Below are 19,885 nucleotides of genomic sequence, written 5' to 3' on the forward strand. Positions count from 1 at the left end.
AAATGATGCAGCAATAATGGGATACTCACATGGAAAAAGAATGAAATGTGACCCCGACATACAGCATACAAAACAAACAAAAACAATAATAAACAAATGAAAGGCATTATATCTTCTTCATCTTTGTCTTGTGCCTATTTCTTTTTGGGTATTTGATGTGATTTGATAGTATCTAATGATGTAGAATTCATCATATCCCCTTTAATTGTAAGAATGAGGAGTTAACATCTACAAAACCCAAATAATTAGAATGACAATTTACCTCTGTGGAAGGATTTCCCAAAAATCCATAACCACAGTCTAATCATGACAAAAACATCGGACTAATTCCAATTGATGGACATTGTACAAAATACCTGACCAGTGCTCCTGAAAACTGTCAGAGTCATAAAAGCAAGGAAAGTCTGAAAAACTGGAGGGCAAAGGAGACATGGCAACTCAATGTAATATGGTATTCTGGATGAGATCCTAGAACAGAAAAAGTTCAATAGGTAAAAACTAAGGAGATCTGAAAAAAGCATGAACTTTTTATCAATACTGATTCGTTAATTGTTAACAAATATACCATACTAATGTAAAAATGTTAACAACAGGAGAGACAGAGTGTGGTGTATATGGAAACTTTGTACCATCTTTTCAACTTTTCTGTAAAATCTAAGATTATTCTAAAATTAAAAGTTCAAATATATAATAAATTATAAACAAATAAGCAACTAAATACCAAAATGTAAACAAACAAACAAAAAAAGGAGTATCACATACAGACAATAAAGGATAGGGTTCTGGGACCTCAGATTTCTGAATCTCCAAGTCAAGAGGCCAAAACCATTCACCTACATACTGTCTCATTTGCTCTTTACTGTTTCTCCCTCAGGTACAGGTGGTCCAGCTTAGGAGAGAAAAATTCTGTTTAGAATGGAAAGCAAAGTGTAATGTTTCTAGGCAGAAAGAGCTGGGAGAGAGATGTAAGTAGGTCATATCAATACGCTTGCCTCTTGGCTTGTTTGAGGTAGTAGGATGATGCTGACATGCCAAAGTAAGAAACTGCTGGGTGATCTCGACCCCCCTGAATTATCTGGGTGACCAGTTCCTGCAAAGAAGGTTGCTTTTTTAACTTGAATAATTCAGGCCAGAGTACATTTGGGTGGCCTGAATTATCTGGATAGTTGCCCTAATTCTTTGCCTTGACTGTGGAGACCTGGCCTTTGAGGGAAGTAGGCCATTCATTCCCTGAGATACTAGTTCCCTTCCAGGAGGATGAAACCTTCCTTAAAGATCTGGAAACTTCTCACATCTGGATTGGCTTATTAGTTTGTAAAAGGATTCACTCAACTGTAAACTCCTTGATAGCAGAGGTGAGTTATATGTAGCTCCCTCTCTTGGACAGAAGTAACCCCTCCTGTCTCTTCAGCAGATATTTGAGCGAGACAACCAGAATCAAAGCTCTTTGGGAACTCTGATTACAGGTATCCTCTCTTCAGTTTTTTTTTTAGTCAAATGAAAAGAGGAGGCATCCTGTCCTTGTGATTTCATTTAGATAGACAGCTATTTTCTGCCTGGCCTGTGAGTAAATGACATATTATCTCTATCAGTTTCACCAAGGGGATGGTGGATTGTTGAGTAGGTTCTTTTTGTAAATAGCGAAAGCAGAGAGAATGAAATATCACCTGTAAATTCCCTACTTGGTTTCTCTTCTTTTAAAAAGTTGTCTTTGTTTACAAAGGACTATTTTCATTTTATTGTTACTTTTAGACAGGCAAAAAGATGGTGCCTCTGCTTAGCAAGATGGTGACATCATTCTGAGTGAAGAATAAAGATTCATTTAATGACAATAGTCATTTTTGCAAGAGAGATTTTGATTTAGGCTAGGGTCGATATTTGAAGGGCAACACATGTACAACTTCCTCATTGATGAAATTACTGGACCATCCTTAGGCCTCTCTTTTGATGGGGCTTCTTGGGTGTTGGAAATGAAAACTAAAGAAAATCCTAAATGATAAACATGCAAATTGTAAATGAATTAAAAAATGCTTATTTCAAATGAAATCACATAAAAACATCGTGTGAAGAGTGTGTACTAACAACAGAATTTGGATTGCTTGTTTACTAATAGTCATTGAAGCAAATATAAACTCAGATAGTTTGTACCTCAGAGGCACATTTATGACATTTAAATCACATGCCCTGATGTACAGCGACACATTGAAAGTCAGATTTTTCTCTATTGTCATCTTCTTCCATTTTCTCTAGCCTAGTGAAGATTATGTTTTAGGAGGTCTTTCTTTGGCTTAGCCCAAAATTATGCCCTTCAGTTAAACTAACAGGTGATGCTGATGCTTCTGGGCCACAGACTGCCCTTTGAATAACAAAGTTCTAGTTCCTTCCTTTAGTAATCTAGTATTTAATTAATCCGTCCTCATTTTTTTCATGACTATTTTAAAAAGGAAATAATCCAAAGAAGAAAATAGCTCATTTGATGCAGATTTCATGCTATAGCAGTAACTTTTCCAGTTGTTTTAAAAGCTGCATTTGTTCAAAATGTTCTCTATCAGGTACCATATCCCAAATGACATTCCTTGGAACCCAGGTGAGATGTTTCAATACCCAAATATAGTTAGCGAATGTGGCATAAGGTGGAAAAGCATATTAAAGGATTTTAGAAGTTTGGTGAACCCTGATTGACCTTAAATTATTTGATTGTGGGATACTTCTTATTTTCACATATTACCCATGAATAACTGAGGTGTCCCATGAGAAAGTTTGGGAAGAAGAACTGAAAATATTGGAAATTTTCTAGTATCTAAATATAGTACCTTCAAATAATATATTCTCTTTATATATAGCACAATAACCTTGTATGAGTAGATTTCCATCCCCCTTCCACTTTCCTTGTGCTATTGATGAGTAAAAATACATTCTTATGATCTTTGCTTTAATCAGTTGTCTTTTTTTTGGCATGGACTGGCACCAGGATTCGAACCCAGGTCTCCAGCAAGGCAGGCGAGAACTCTGCCTGCTGAGCCATCATGGCCCGCCCTAATCAATTGTCTTATAAAATGATTTCTAAAATGTCTTTTATATTTAACTTTGTTTTAAAAATCATTTCCAGTGCTTTTTATCGTGTATCTCTGAATTCGTATGTGTCTGAATTTCCATCTTTTATTGTGTTCTTACTGCCTGAAGAACTTCGTGTAACTCTTCTGCCATTACTGGTCTGCTGGCAATGAATTCTCCTGGATATAATTTATCATAAAAACCCTTATTTTCTCTTCATTTGGGAAAGATCCTTTTTGCTGAGTATAGAACTTTAGATTGACAGTTATTTTTTCTTTTAGTGTTTTGAAGATATTTCTCTATTGTTTTCTGACTTGCATAGTTTCTGACAGAAGTCTGTAATTATCATCTTTGTTCTATATGTAATGATTCTTTTGTCTCTGCCTGCCGTCAAGATTTTGTCTTTATCTTTAGTTCTCAGAAGTTTGACTTTGGTGTATTTTTCTTTGGTGGGGGGGCGTGGTAGTTCTTTGGGATTCTTGGGTCTATACTTTGTTGTCTTTTATAAATTTTGGGATATTCTTAGCCATTATCTATTCAATTTGTTTCATCCTATTCTCTTTTTTTTCCTTCTAAGACTCGAATTGCATGCATATCAGACTACAGGCATACCTCGTTTAATTGTTCTTCACTTTATTCTGTTTTGCAGAGACTGCATATTTTACAAATTGAAGGTCTGTGGCAATCTTGAGTTGAGCAAGTCTGTTGGTATAATTTTTCCAACATGTGCTCACTTCATGTCGCTGTCATATCTTGGTAATCCTCATAATATTTCACACTTTTTCGTTATTATTATTATTATATCTGTCATGGTGATCTGTGATCAGTGATTTTTGGTGTTAATATTGTAATTGTTTTCCATGAACTGTGCCCATATAAGACAGTTAACTTATTAAATGTCCGTATTCTGATTGCTTCACTAACTTGCCATTCTCCATCTCTCTCCCTCTTCTTGGGCCTCCCTATTCTCTGAGACCCAGCAATCTTTTTTTTTTTTTTAAATTAACAACAAACAAAAACATTAACTTATCATTCCATTCTACATGTATAATCAGTAATTCTTAATATCATCACATAGTTGCATATTCATCATTTCTTAGAACATTTGCATCGATTTAGAAAAAGAAAAAGACAACAGAAAAAGAAATAAAACGATAACAGAAAAAAAGATTATACATACCAATCTTGAAATTAGGCCAATTAATTAAACTACAATGGCTTCTAAGTGTTCAATTGTAAGGAAGAGTCACGCATCTCTCATATTCAATCAAAAGTTAGAACTGATTAAGCTTAGTGAGGAAGGCATGTCAAAAGTTGAGAGACAGGCTAAAAGTGAGGTTTCTTGTGTCAGTTAGCCAAGTTGTGAATGCAAAGGAAATTAAAAGTGTGATTCCCGTAAACACATGAATGATAAAGTGAAACAGGCTCACTGCAGATACGGAGAAAGTTTTAGTGGTCTAGATCAAAGATCCAACCAGCCACAACATTCCCTTATGCCAAAGCCTAAATCAGAGCAAGGCCCTAACTCTTCAGTTCTATGAAGTCCAAGAGAGGTGAGGAAACTTTGAAGCTAGCAAAGGTTGGTTCAAGAGGCTTAAGGAAAGAAATTGTCTCCATAACAAAAAGTGCAAGGTGAAGCAGCAGACAGTTAGTTATCCAGAAGATCTAGCTAAGATCATTGAAGAAGGTGGCTATACTAAGCACAGATTTCCAATGTAGACAGAATGGCCTTGTATTGGAAGAAGATGCCATTCCAGGACTTTCATAGCTGAAGAAGAGAAGTCAATGCCTGGTTTCAAAGCTTTTCAAAGGATAGGATTACTCTCTTGTTAGGGACTAATCAAGCTGGTGACCTTAATAAGTAAAGCCAATACTCATTTGCCTTTCTGAAGATCCTAGACCCCTTAAGAATTATGCCAACTCTATTCTGCCTGTGCTGTACAAATGGAAAAACTAAGCCTGGGTGACAGCAAATCTGTTTACAAAATGGTTCACCAAATATTTTAAGCCTACTGTTGAGACCTTTTGCTGAGAAAAATTTCTTTTAAAATATTGCTGCTCATTGGCATCCAAGAGCTCTGATGGAGATCTACAATGAGATGAATGTTGTTTTCACGCCTGCTAACACAGCATCCATTCTGCAGCCATGGATCAAGGAACAATTTTGACTTTCAAGTCTTATTATTTAAGAAATATATTTCTTAAGGCTGTAGGTGCCTTAGTTATTCCTCAGATGGATTTGGGCAAAGTAAATTGAAAACCTTCTTGAAAGCATTCATCCATTCTAGGTGCCACTAAGAACATCTTGATTCATGGGACGAGGTCAAAATATCAACATTAACAGGAGTTTGTAAGAAGTTGATTCCAACCCTCATGGATGTGAAGACTTCAGTGGAGGAAGTGACTGCAGATAGGGTGGAAATGGCAAGAGAACTAGCATTGGAAGCGGAGCCAGAAGATGTGGCTGAATGCTGTAATCTCATGATAAAGCTTTCATGGATGAGGACTTGCTTCTTATGAATGAGCAAAGAAAATGGTTTCTCGAGATGGAAACTACTCCTGGTGAAGATGCTGTGAACATTGTTGAAATGACAACAAAGGATTTAGAATTTTACATGAACTTAGTTGATAAATCAGTGGCAGGGTTTTAGAAGATTGACTGCAATTTTGAAAGAACTTCTACTGTGGGTAAAATACTTTCGAACAGCATCATGTGATGGCTACAGAGAAATATTTCATGAAAGGAAGAGTCAGTCAATGTGGCAAACTTGATGATTGTCTGCTTTTAAGAAATTGCCATAACCACCTCAGTGTTCAGCAACCACCACCCTGATCAGCCAGTGACCATCAGCTCTGAGGCCAGACCCTTCACCAGCAAATGATTATGACTCACTGAAGGTCCAGATAATGGTTAGCATTTTTAGGAATAAAGCCTTTCATTAATAAGTATGTACACTCTTTTCTCTTTTTAGACACAATACTATTGCACACTTAATAGACTACAGTGTAGTTTAAACACAACTTTTATATCCACTGGAAAACCAAAAAATTCATGTGACTCACTTTATTGAAATATTTGCTTTAGTAGTCTGGAACTGACCCCTCAATATCTCTGAGATACACCTGTTTTAGGCATTGTCCCATAGATCTTGGATGCTCTGTTCTGTTCTTTCTTTCACTGTTTTCTCTTCATTTTTCAGTTTGGATAATTTTTATTTATTTATCTCTTAGTTCACGGATTCCTTACTCAGTTGTGTCCAGCAAACTGATAAGCTTTTTGTTGAAAGATTTTTTTTTCATATATCATTTAATATATTTTTAGAATTTCCATTAGAGTCTTATTTATTGTTTCCATCTTGCTGATGAAATTTTCTTTCTGTTCGTTGATAGTTTTTACCTTTTCTACTAGATCCTTTATCATATTAATCATACTTATTTTTAAGTCCCTTTTTGATAACACCAACATCAGTTTTGACTCTGCTTCTGTGGATTGCTTTGTTTCTTGACAATTAGAAAAATATTTTATATTGTGTTTCCATTAATTTTTGTTAAATGCCAAATATCATGTACAGAAGAATGATAGAAAATGAGGTAAGCATTTATGCTGAGGTAAGCATTTATGCCTAGAAATGGCCAGGTCCCTTCTTTACACTTGTTAATGTGGAAGTTTGAGTTAATCTATTTAGTAGTTGAATTTGGTTTGGGTTTTGGTGTTTCTATCACTTTCATTGTCCCATAGGCTTCTAATTTCCTCACAATGGGTGCTTTTACCTTGTGCTTACTATCATTCTATAATGGAAAGGGTTTTTCTCAGATTTTTGCTTTACCCTCTGCTTTTAGCAGGCCCCAAATATCTACACCACAAAAGTAATCTCTCTCCTTGCTTTTCTCCTCCCCCATCAGTAACTGCTGCTGCTTATTACTTAGTGCAAGACTTGTGGGACGTTAATCCAACTCTAGTCTTAGGCAAGTCTTCTTTACCTAGCGCTTGGGGATAAGATCTTTTCAGTGTTTCTGCCTCTCTCCCCTCTCCCCTGTCAAGGTCTTCCTTATATCTCTTGCACCTCTTAAGCAGCATAAAATCTTATCTTTCATCTCTCCCACCCCTGTCAATCAAGAGATAATTTCTGCTTTGTATTGGTGCAAGGTCCTGGTCCCCAAAACTTTTCCTGCTACTCTTCTGTGTATAGAGAGCTCTTGTTTCCACCCTTCTCCCAGAAGCAGTAGGTTTTCTCTTGTGTCCTGACAGTGAGAAGGTTTCTTATCCATCTCTCCAGTGCCTTAAGGCATTTTACTTCGCAGGAGAGAAGAGTCTGTAGAAATGGATGTTTTCTCATGTCTGCTCCACTGGCAGCCGGTTACCGCCTACATGGTATGTGGGCGGGGATTTCTCTCTACCCTTTTCCAAGTCTTTTTTGTGAGAACCTGATGGAAGCCTATGGAGGAGAGTGAATTCCCCATGTGTCTGGGGCTCCCAGTTATTCTAAACTTATATGTGAACTCATATTCAGTCTCTATGAATTTATTAAAACTTTAGTTTATTTCTTCTTTTATGGTGGCTCTCTTCCTCCCGTGCTTTGTCAAGGGTGAAATAGTTGATGTGTTCCATCTCTCCTTGGAGGGCCCTGTCACTCTGAAATTCAGTTCACTTGCCCGGCTCTGATGGCTTTGAGAAAATTGATCATTTTGTATGTTATCCAATTTTTTTTTCTCATTGTTAGGATGGGAGTGATGCTCGCTCAAAGATTTCTACATGTCATGAAGAAGCAGAACGCACTCATTCTGATGAGGGGACGTTGATGAATCAAGCTCCTCCCATAAAGCATTTTGTTTTTATTCAGAAAGATTCAGCCTCTAAGAAAAGTGGTCAGTGGCTGTCACTATCTTAATGAACTTTCAGTCAAGTGAGTGTTTAGTTGGTAATCTAGAATTTGTTCCTTTGTATTATCACTTAAGCCTCTTGGTTGATTTTTTTCCTTGTGCTTTTGGCAAATATAAATTCATGGTAAATAATATATTTTAATAGGAGGAGAAGACTCACAGATTTTAGTGGACTCTTATATTGACAAATAGATATTATACCCTTTATTCTAGATATATACTGTCACCCTGCTATATCATGGATAATAAAAGATGACATCCTGTGGTGGTTTGAAACTGTATGTACCCCAGAAAAGCACGTTCTTAAAGCTAATCGATCACTGTTGGTGTAAGCCTGTTGTAAGGAGAACGTTTTGATTAGGTGAGGGTGTGTCCCAGGGTGGGTCTAAATCCTTTTACTGGGGTCCTTTAGAAGAGAATGACATTCAGACAAAGCGAAACCAGAGAGACAAGAAGCAGAAAGCAATGAAACCTAGAAGAGAAGGGAGAGAACAGCAGACACCATCATGTGCTCTGCCATGTGACAGAGTCCAGGGTCACCAGCAGCTGACTTCAGGAAGAAAGCATTATCTTGATGATGCCCAAATTAGGACATTTTCACAGCTTCAAACTGTAAGCTACTAAATTCCCACAGTAAAAGCCAGTGCACTTCATGGTATCTGCTTTGAGCAGCTTAACAAACTAAAACAACATCCCTTCTTCACATGGGGAATATATTTCTTAACTTTTTGTGGCTAACAGCTTGATATCTTATGCACTGTCTCTTCACTGCAGACTTTGTGGCCAGAGTAAATCAGTAGCTGTCTCAAAGCTGAGCCGTTAGTAGTACTATTTACTACTACTGCTAAACCTGTAATTACTATGAGCCGTATACGCTGTTAGATACATATAATCCTCACAACTTTAGAAGTAAATATTTTTATCCCCATTTTATAGGTAATTGAGGCTCAGAAAGTTTATGTAAACTCCCCAGGGCCATGGAACCAGTAGGTGGAACAGCTAGATTTGAACTCAGAGACATCAGCCACCAAAGTTTGTGCCTCATCATAATAAACCACCACGCCTCAGCAGTGCCAACCAGGATGGTGGTGGGCAAAAATACCAAAACAAGAAGGATTTTACCATTAATGGCCCCCATGCCTCTGCTCCCGTATAAGAAAGGAGTAGACCTAATGCTTTAACCCAAAGAAGTGATTCCAATAATGGGTTTTTTAGACCCTGTGTCAGCACACAGCAGAACCTGTTGGCACTAAGGCCATTTAGTCTATCTCTAATGTCGTGCTATGCAGGTAGCTGCCTCTTTTGAGTATGCTAAGAAACATCCCTGTGTTCCTCTTCTTACCAGTTAGTAGGCTCTGGTTTCTGGTTGCACAGTGGACTTTGATTACCTCGGGAGAAAGATTCCCCTCTGCAGCTTCACGGGAGTGAAGGCTGCCAGATGTTACATTGCATTTTCCAAAACAGAATCCACCGGTTCCACTCTGACTCCTTTCAGTGCCGACTTCTAAATGGCACAGCGGGCTGCATCACAGTTACAATTAGCCCATCTGAATTAGGGAATTCAAACTGATTATTGGATAGGGGGATTTCATTTCCCCATAGTAAATTGCCGTCTCGTGCTCTGTTTGTTTGTAGAAGTTGTTCAGAACATGGGGGAGCGTGATGTGATGATGAGTTATTTTACTTCTAACAGAGGTTCATTACACAGAATAAGAATTTCAAACTGTTTCATAGAAAATAAATCATTTTCCAAAAGAACACACCGTGGAAGCTAAAATCGTACATTGGTCTGAACAACGACGAGGGAGAAGTTAAGTGGCTCTCTTAAGAGTTTGAAAAAGGTCTTTGTGGATTATGGTCATTTGTACTTGTTAGGTTTTAAACAGTAACCGACTAAAAAATCAGAGAAACTGAGTCCGAGTTTAAAAAGTTTATTTTCCCAGGGCGAGGTTCCCGGGTCCGGGTGCTCAGGGTGCGGCCGGGGAAGTGGCGCCCCCCTGGGGGTGGTGGGGCTAGATATAGGCTGGCTAGTGGGGGTGCTGATGATACCCACGGGGCCTCCTGTGGTAGGTCAGGAGTTTCCTGTGCTTTAGGGCCGGGGGCACAGCTACGGGTCATGTGCAGTGGGCATAGCTATGAGCCATGTGCAGTGGGCACAGCTACGGGCCGTGTGCAGTGGGCATAGCTATGGGCCGTGTGCAGGGGGCATAACTCTGGGCCGTGTACAGTGGGCATAGCTACGGGCCGTGTGCAGGGGGCATAGCTACGGGCCGTGTGCAGGGGGCATAGCTACGGGCCGTGTGCAGGGGGCATAGCTACGGGCCGTGTGCAGTGGGCATAGCTATGGGCCGTGTGCAGTGGGCACAGCTATGGGCCGTGTACAGTGGGCATAGCTATGGGCTGTGTGCAGTGGGCATAGCTATGGGCCGTGTGCAGGGGGCATAGCTACGGGCCGTGTGCAGTGGGCATAGCTACGGGCCGTGTGCAGTGGGCACAGCTATGGGCCGTGTGCAGGGGGCATAGCTATGGGTCGTGTGCAGGGGGCACAGCTACGGGCCGTGTGCAGTGGGCACAGCTACAGGCCGTGTGCAGTGGGCACAGCTACGGACCATGTGCAGTGGGCATAGCTATGGGCCGTGTGCAGTGGGGTCCTTTGTTTGTCAGGCCAGGTCCTGACTGGCTGAGTTTGCACAGCTGTATGCCCGGATGTGCATGGGTTTTAGTTCAGGTGGGGGCCTTCCAGCCAGAGGCTACTGGGCCAGGCCTTACAGTATTGAGTGCATTTACAATCTACAGACCCCCTGCACACGGCCCGTAGCTATGCCCACTGCACACGGCCCATAGCTGTGCCCATTGCACACAGCTCATAGCTGTGCCCCCTGCACACGGCCCATAGCTGTGCCCCCTGGCCAAGGCCCGTAGCACCCAGAATACTTTCATTGAACCCCTACTTTGTGCTGGACACTTTTCTAGGCACTGCAGATATGAAGATGGACACACTAAAATCATTGCCCACTGACATCCTGTAGTTTAGTGGGGGAAAGAGGTCATGAAATAAAGTTAGAAATAATGTGATGAATGCAACCTGAGAAATATTTAATTGCTTTCTTTGGAAAGAATTAGAAGGCATACCTAATAGTGCTACAATTTTATATATATATATTTTATACACACATACAACTACATCTGTCAATCCAGGCACATACATTCTGCATATGTCCCCAATGTTATCATATTTTATTGCAAACAATTTCCCAGTACCTTGGAAGCTGCATTCATAGCTAGAGTTTTAAAACAAACATCTTATAATTCAAGATAATGTCTGGGGTCTTGCTTTCTGGATGCTCAGGATTTTCCAAACCATCCATATCTGTATGCCGAGGAGTTCAGTTCTCAGCTTATCCCTTTCCTCTGGTATTTTACTATAAGCTGCAAGGAGAAACCAGGATGCACTTTCCACACTCAGCTTTGAAATCTCCTCAGCTAAATATCCAACTTCATCACTTTCAAATTCTGCCTTCCAACTAACATCAGAGCTCAATTTTGTCAAATTTCTGCCACTTTAATATAAAGATCATCTTCCTTCCAGTTTCCAATGACACATTCATCATTTCTGTCTAAGGCCTCATCAGACGTAGCTTTAGCATCCATATTTCTACCAATAGTCTCTTCAGCGCAATCTAGGCCTTTTCTATGGAGCAGCACACAATTCTTCCAACCTCTGCCCATTTCCTAAGTCCAAAGCTGTTTCTACATTTTTTGATATTTACAGTAGCAGCACTCCACTCTTCTGGTACCAAAATTGCTTTGGTTTCCTAGGCTACTCAGAGCAGTTACCATGAAATGGGTTGGCTTTTAATAATGGGAATTTACTAGCTTACAGTTTGAGGCCATGGAAATGTCCAAATCAAGGCATCATCAAGGTGATGCTTTCTTCCCTTGACTGGCTGTCAAGGATCCTTGGGTCGTCTGCCACATGACAAAGCACATGGCAGCATCTGCTAGTCTCTCCCTTTTCTTCTGGGTTTTGTTGCTTGTAGCGTCTTGCTTCCAAGGCATATTCTCTTTCTCTCCCTCTCTCTATTCATTCCATTTAAGAAGCACTCCAGTAAGAGGATAAGACCCATCCTGAATGAGGTGGGTTACACCTTAACTGAGGTAGTTTCATCATAAGATCCTATTTATCATAGGTCTAAATTCACAAGAATGGATTTGCTTAAAGAAAATTATTTTCTGGGGTACATACAGTTCCAAACCACCACATATGGTTATTTTGAAGTGGTTGAAAGAGCAAATCATTCTTCCACTAACTGGACTTATAGACTTATCACCCACTCACACTTACTATACAATACTTTTTAATCTTTAATGTCATCAAGTGAAAACAATTTGGCTTAACTCCAGTTTGTCCTATCAAAGATTAAAATTAGTCACAGAATATTGAAATTCGCCAGAGTTTGAACTTTAGTGGGTATGCACACAAACATACACACAATATGGAATTATTTTCATGTAGAACACAGCAGATGGGATTGAGATTCTGCTAAATTGGGGAGCATATTAAATAGGTTTAAAAGAACAAATGGAAATGATTTGGTAGATGTTGGGAAATAGATTATTGCACCCATATGGGACAATCTGTGGACAGATCAGGATGCAAAGTCTGCTGGTTGTCCTCCAGTATCCATTCTGCTCTTCTCCCACAGCAGAAGACATTTTAGCTGGACGCATGGCTACTGAGATAAAGACTACTTGTCCCAGCCTCCCTTATTATTAAATGTGGATCAATAGAATATTATTATAAATGATGTGTGCCACTTCTAAATTGTGCCTTTAAAGGAAAAGGGCATGTCTTTTCTTTCCTCTTTTTCCTGTTCCTCATCCTGCAACCAGGAACAAGGGCTTGGTAATGAGCCACCTTCAACCACACAGATGATATCCATGTCTTAGGTGTAACAGAGCAAAAAGACAGAAGGAGCCTGGGTCCCAACACTATGGTGCCACAATACTGACCTTGGATTAAGGCATTGCTATTTTGTATCATTGTTACAGCAAACAAACTTGATCCTAATACATTTGGGAAGTAGGGGGGAAGATAGGTCTGTAAAATGTCTTTATGTTGCAAATAACAGAAACCCAGTTCACACTGGTCAAAATAATAAAGCAATTGATTGGCTGATGAAACTGGAAAAATCTAGACGTTATAGAGTAGACAAGCTTCAGGGGGTGATTTGCCCCAGTGGATTATAATGACTTCAAGGCTATGATGCTTTGTACTTGTAGTTCTTTCCATCTGCCTTTATCTCCATGTCAGTAAGATGTTGTTGGCAGCTTCTGGGACTGCATGTGTCTTTCTCAACATCGAGGAGGAGAGAGAACGTCATATCCCTCAACCATTGAACAAAGATACTGAGTTTCATTTTGATTGGAACAATTTTAGATCACCTGTCTATACCTGGATTAGTCACTGTGGTCAAGATAATGCCATATATACTTACCACCTTATCTGTGAACTATTAATAATTGTGGTAAAGGGGATGGTGCCATCCTGATTGGTTTAAGCCAGTTGGTGTCACTGGGACTGGAGGAGGGGTGGGTCCAACTCAAGATTCATGGGTGCTGCTCACTGGGAGAGGAGTATAATGAACTCTGGGGAGAATTCTAGCACAATATCCACTGCTAAAGGTGAGCAGGCCTAAGGAGAAAGCATGAGGGCTCAGGTGGCTCTGAAGTGGATCACATGAGCTGTGTTGTAGGGCCAACGCGTATTTTAAGATTGGGCGGGACTGCTACAGAAAGTGCTTAAAGCCATGATCAGGATTTTGTATACATGATTAGCGCACTTGGGTTAAGGCTAAAGCAGGCCTTGATAATGATAATTTTTGATAGCAGCGCATCAGCAAGTACAAATTGGTATAACAGTTGCTAAGTGAGTCTAAGTAAAAGTGAGTCTGAGCTCATTATTCTGAGTGTGTGTGCATGTGCATGCGTACATCTGAGTGTGTTATTCCCTGATAAAAGGCCCTGAGTCCAGGGAATGTAACACGTATGATTGAACCGAACCCCCCCCATACGTGCGTACATACATAAGGAATCTCCCACTAGACTTATAAGGTCATGAAGCGGATATTACTTTTGTTGTTACTGTGTTTGCATTTTGCCTGAACTGTCCAGACACTTGACATAATCATTTTGCTTGTCTTGGCTGAACAGATTTGGAAGGAGCCTAGTGCTTCTGCACTTAAGAAATAGGGATAGTATTTATGATTTTGCCTCGCGTCTGATCCTCAGGAGTCTTGGCGGTGGAAGCCAAGCCCTGTAGTTTTCCCACCCTGACTCATCTGACAGTGCCGAGTACAGAGTGTGCCCCCCTATTAGTCACTGGGCAGGATGAATAAAACCAGGTCATCAAATTCTGTAGGAAAAACAAATCTTAGTTTTGTCTAGAACAAAATAAAATGCTACATATCGATTAAAAAATTTACAGACTATGTTAATAAGTAAAGGCAGATCTGTTAATGCTAAGCCTCTGTTTCTCAGTAGAATTACTCTGATGTGAGCTCTTCCAGTTGTGTCAGTCTCAGTAATTTCTTCCTGGGGTTACTGTGGTTTGACATGGGGGCTAGAGTGGGGCAGTTGCTTGCAGTGGTATTTTTATAGCCTTTAAAAAAAATCAGGTCAAATCAGTCACATAATTTCAAGAAAGTTCTCATTGTCTTACCATCTTGATGTTGATAAAGTAATTTGGATAATTCAATCCAACATTACACAGAATGAAAAAGAAGACTTTGTGTTCATTCTGGGGGCCACAGACAAACTCCTTTTAACAACTCTCTTTATTGATAGAAAAATATTTACTAGAACACCCAGGAAATCTGGAAAGGAATATAGATGAGTTCTTGCTTCCTACTAGTACTTTTTGAGGCATTCTGCTTTTCAAATCTGCTTTTGAGATTTTTTGAAGGTTGTAATAGTCACCATTAAGTGTGATCATACTAAAAATATGTTGAATACACCTTGGCATTTCATCAGAAATGGGAGTTACAGTAAGTACAAAGAAAGCATGAAATGGAGGATTATGACCCCTTTTCAGAACTGAGCCATAAAGAGTATTGTTGATACTGGTTTAAATTCCCTGGTGATATTAAGTGATTGCTGTCTTGTTATTTTTTATAACCACCTAAAGCGTCCCCAGTTGCATTGTCCAGTTTTCTATCCAGTGTTCACATTTATTTATACATCCATACACATACATGCGTGCATTTAAATAGGTCTGTTACTTTGGAACCTTTTTTTTTTTTAAATCATTCTTTTATATTTTCATTCTTCAAGAGTAAAACGTACTTTGAGGTACTTTTGTGAATATAGTCCCTGACATATACAACCATAACTAGTACTTCCAAGATTAGATGGTGGGATAAAGCCAAAATTCAGAGTTGTCTTCTCCCCAAAGCCAATGACATGCAATTAAAAAACAAACAAAAAACAAACTAAAGCTCTCCAGGGTATGCTAGCAGTCATCAAGTGAGACGTACAGTGTGGTGCAATGTATCAGCTAGGGGAAGGCAATGCTCATGACTGAAGGAACCTCTAGAACCTCTCATTCTCTTCCATTATTTCTTGCCCTCCAAGGGAAGTTGAGGGGACAGAACTCAAAAGGACAAAATCCTAAGACATCTCTTAGTACTCCCCAACTTAGATAGAAGCAATCTGAGGGGTGTGCCATCCTGGGGAAGGCTGTGGAAAGCCCTCCCTACAACCTCGGAGTCTCATCAGAAGAAAAACCATGAAAACTAGCTGTCTTTATGAAACTGAGCAGATGGAAAGGAGGGTGAGAGGGTGGAGAGGATGACTTATCGTAACCCTAAGCTAATTTCTCTGGTTAAGCTTTGAAGCTAGAGAATGGATTTTCACACATAAAAGCAAATCATGTCAGTGTAGGAAAAATCAGTCTGGTTTCATAATTATTTAACACAACAAAATTGAAGCCTACCTGAATTGAGTTTCCTGATAAAAGGCCCTGAGTCCAACAAAATTGAAGCCCACCAAGTTTGGCAGAAAAATATAGTGACTCAAGAATTTCATATTGGGTGGGCCATGGTGGCTGAGCAGGCAAGAATGCTTGCCTGCCATGCCAGAGGACCCGGGTTCGATTCCTGGTGTCTGTACATGTTTAAAAAAAAGAAAAAAAGAAAAAGAATTTCATATTATTATTAGTTTTAAATTTATTTTAAAAAAACATAAAAAATGAAAAACCCAAACTTCTATTGTTATTACTCAGAAATAATGGCTGATAATGTTTTACCACAATTCCTACCACTTTTCCCTATGTGTGTGTGAGTATATGTATATATCAAACATAATGAATGATTACGTTGCTGCCATTTTAAAAGAAACAAAATTACAGATAAAATTAAAATCTCCTATGATATGCCCATTAGACTTTGTTATAAGTTTAGTATGTCTATTCTTCCAATCTTCATTTTTATATTTTTATATATTGCATGTCCATTAAAACCATACAACATTTTTTGTGTAGTCTTTAATATCTATATAAAGGATACCCTGATGTATGTATCACTTTGCAATTTTACTTTTTCACAACATATTTTTTTAACTTTTTTTATCGTGAAATATACCATATATACAAAAAAGCAATACATTTCAAAGCACACTGCAACAATTAGTTGTAGAACGTATTTCAGTGATTGGTATGGGTTATAATTCCGCAATTTTAGGTTTTTACTTTTGACTACTCCAAGACACTGGAGACTAAAAGAAATATCAATATAATGATTCAGCAGTCATATTCATTTGTTAAACTGCCATCTCCTTCGATCTTTCTCCCAATCTTTAGGGTTATTTGGGCTATGCCCATTCTAAATTTTTCATGTTGGAAGGTGCTATTGATAATATAGGGTAGAGGGATGGAACTTGCTGATGTTCTGCAGAGGATGGCCTCTCTGCACTTCAGGTCTTATCTGGCCTAGGAACCCATCTGGAAAGCGTAGGTTTCTGGAAAGTAATCACAGTGCATGGAATTTTATAGAATCTCAGATAAAGCCCTAGGTGTTCTTTAGGGTTGGCAGGAATGGTTTTGGTTGGTGTTTGGCAAACCATGAGTAGCAATGTCTAGCTGAAGCTTGCATTAAGAGTAGTCTCTCGACTATATTTGAACTTTCTCAATCATTGAGATCTCATTTGTTACACTTCTTTTTCCCTATTTGGTCAGAAAGCCATGGTTAATCCCATGGTGCCAGGGCCAGATTCATCCTTGAGAGTCATCTCCCACATTGCCAGGGAGACTTTCACCCCTCGATGTCATGTCCCACATGGGGGGAGGGCAATGATTTCACTTGCAGAGTTGGACTCAGAGAGAGTGAGGCCACATCTGAGCAGCAAAAGAGTTCCTCCAGAAGTAACTCTCAGGCATGACTATAGGTAAGCCAAGCATCTCTGCTGCATAAATAAGCTTCACAAGAGCAATCCTCAAGATCAAGGGCTTGGCCTATTGACTTGGGAGTTCATAATGTTTGATACAGTATCAGGGGTTTCTCCAATGGTAAAGTTTGATAATTTCATATTTTTTCTCCCATCCTTCAAGGGACTTTGCCAATACTTTTTGATTATCTGCTTAACATACTCTGGGATGTATCTAGGTATTACAGTAAGCTATACAGAATTACAGGCCCTCATTCCTGTACTGGGCTCCCTATGTTTGGGTTGTTTAAATGATCTGTCTAGACAGGTTAAGGTAGATTATGTGCTACAGAAAATTTAGGTTCTGGACACAACAAATTTTTTAGATCTGTTTTCATTGGTGCCCATCAATGTTCTTTATTCTTCTTAACTTCTGTATTATTATTATATGTAGGTATTTATGTTATTTCTAATTTTGTTAGTTTTACAAATAAACCTGTAATGGGTATCCTTTACGTGTCTCCTTGTGCACGAATACAAGGAGGCATTAAAGGAAAACAAATATTAGAAGAAGAATTTGTGAGATGCAGGATTTATGTACTTGAAATTTTGCCCGGAGAAACATCATGTCCAGCCAAATTGTTGCTGCGGTCTAAAGACAACGGATGGGATTTTCAAAAGCACAAGACCCTCAGGTGCATTTATTTCCTAAGAAGCATGTACTTCAACCAGGCTTTCAAACTGATTTGCATAAAAGATTGCAAAGTATTTTCTTATGATTCATTTTATTTCCCCTAGTCATATTTTTTTAAAAGATAAAAGCATATGATCATTTTAATAGTTGCCAAATAGGCACTTGATAAAATTTAACCCTGAAAAAAAGGAAGAAGTAACTTTTAGCAAAATAGGAATGGATGAATATTTCCTTAAGCTTAGCTAAAACAAAACAAAGCAAAGCAAAAAGACTAAGTCTTGTGTTTTAGTTTACTAATTCTGCTGAAATGCAATATACCAAAATGGGTTGGATTTTATAAAGGGAATTTATTAAGTTACAAGTTGACAGTTCTAAGGCCATAAAAATGTCCAAACTAAGGCATCCAGAGAAAGATATCTTGACTCTGAAGAAAGGGCTGGATGGCATTGGGTTTCCTCTGTCATGTGGGAAGGCAGGTGGTCAGTATCTGCTGGTATTTTTCTTAGCTTTTCTGGGGCAAAGCCTGGGTTTCTTCTCTTCATCCCCCTTGGCTCTCTCCACGTCGGGTTTTCAGTACTGTGGGTACTTGCTTAGCATCTCCTGGGAAAGCACATGGCAATGTCGGCTGAGCTCTGCATGTCCAGATGTCTGTGTCGAAGCATCTGCTCTCTCTGTTGGCACTCTAAGCATCTCCAAATGTCTGCGTTTAAGCTTTCTTCTAAAAATATTTCCCTGTGTCGGCTCTTTAAAGGATCCAGCAAACTAGTCAAGTCCCACCTTGAATGGGTGGAGTCATATCTCCATCTAATCAAAGGGTCACACTCACAATTGTTACATCTCCATGAAAGTAATCTAATCGAAAGGTCATACTGACTATTTCATGTCACATCTCCATGGAAATAACCTAAACAAGAGGTCCTCCTCTACAATATTGGATCAGAATTAAGGAAACATGGGTTTTTTGGGGTATATAACAATTTCAGACCATCATATCATGCAACACTACATGTCTTCCCATTAAAGTCATAAACAAATGTCATTATTTAACATTTTCCTGTATTAGCAAATACAGTTAGAAGAAAGAAATGAGCAGTGCTAATGAGGAGGCAAATCTTGCATGAGAATACTTGAGAGAGTCAACTTAAAACCTATTTAAAATATGAAAAGAATATGTTAAATTGGTTGGTTATATAATTAAGTTAAATATATAAATAATAGAAAATATTCAGAAAATGGTTCCTTTTATGATAATAACCAAATTATAAAAATATGTAGGAATAACACTGACAATAATAGGCAAGACCTTTGCAAAATTAACATTAAAAGGCTATCAAAGGGCATGAAAGAGGCCTCAACTTCAAACTGAGACTCTATAAAAATTTCATGTGCCAAGTTTGCTTTCCTGGAGCCTATAATTTCCAGAGGGTTCCCTAGGCCAGATAGATCCTGAAACCCAGTGAGACCAGTCTCTCCAAGATTATCAACTAATTACATCCCCCATCCCTTTCAACATGAAAAAGTCAGAATGGGCATTGCCTCAAGATGCCTGAAGATTGGGAGGAGGATTAAAGGAGTAGGAAGAGGTATAGCAGAGAAATTAGCAATAAAAAATGAGCATGGCTGTTGAATTACTATATTGATACTTCTTCTAGCCTCCAGTGTTTTGGAGCAGGTAGAAGGAAAAATCTGAAATAGTGGTATAGTAGCCCACAATAAACTCTGAAATCTGTCCTGTGACTACTTGTTGAAGTGTGCTTTACAAATTATTGTTTTTTTCTTTCTTTTCATTGTTTCTTTGTTACATTTCACAATAAAAAACAAATTTTATAAAAAAGC

At 38.9% G+C, this 19,885-nt stretch overlaps 1 protein-coding gene across 1 annotated transcript in view; it reads left to right on the forward strand.

Annotated features, from left to right (window-relative positions):
* The window catches only part of RTN1 (reticulon 1), a 268,450-nt gene that overhangs the window by 65,633 nt on the left and 182,932 nt on the right, over positions 1–19,885 (forward strand).

Source organism: Tamandua tetradactyla, chromosome 12 (genome assembly GCF_023851605.1).
Source record: "Tamandua tetradactyla isolate mTamTet1 chromosome 12, mTamTet1.pri, whole genome shotgun sequence".
Taxonomy (NCBI): domain Eukaryota; kingdom Metazoa; phylum Chordata; class Mammalia; order Pilosa; family Myrmecophagidae; genus Tamandua; species Tamandua tetradactyla.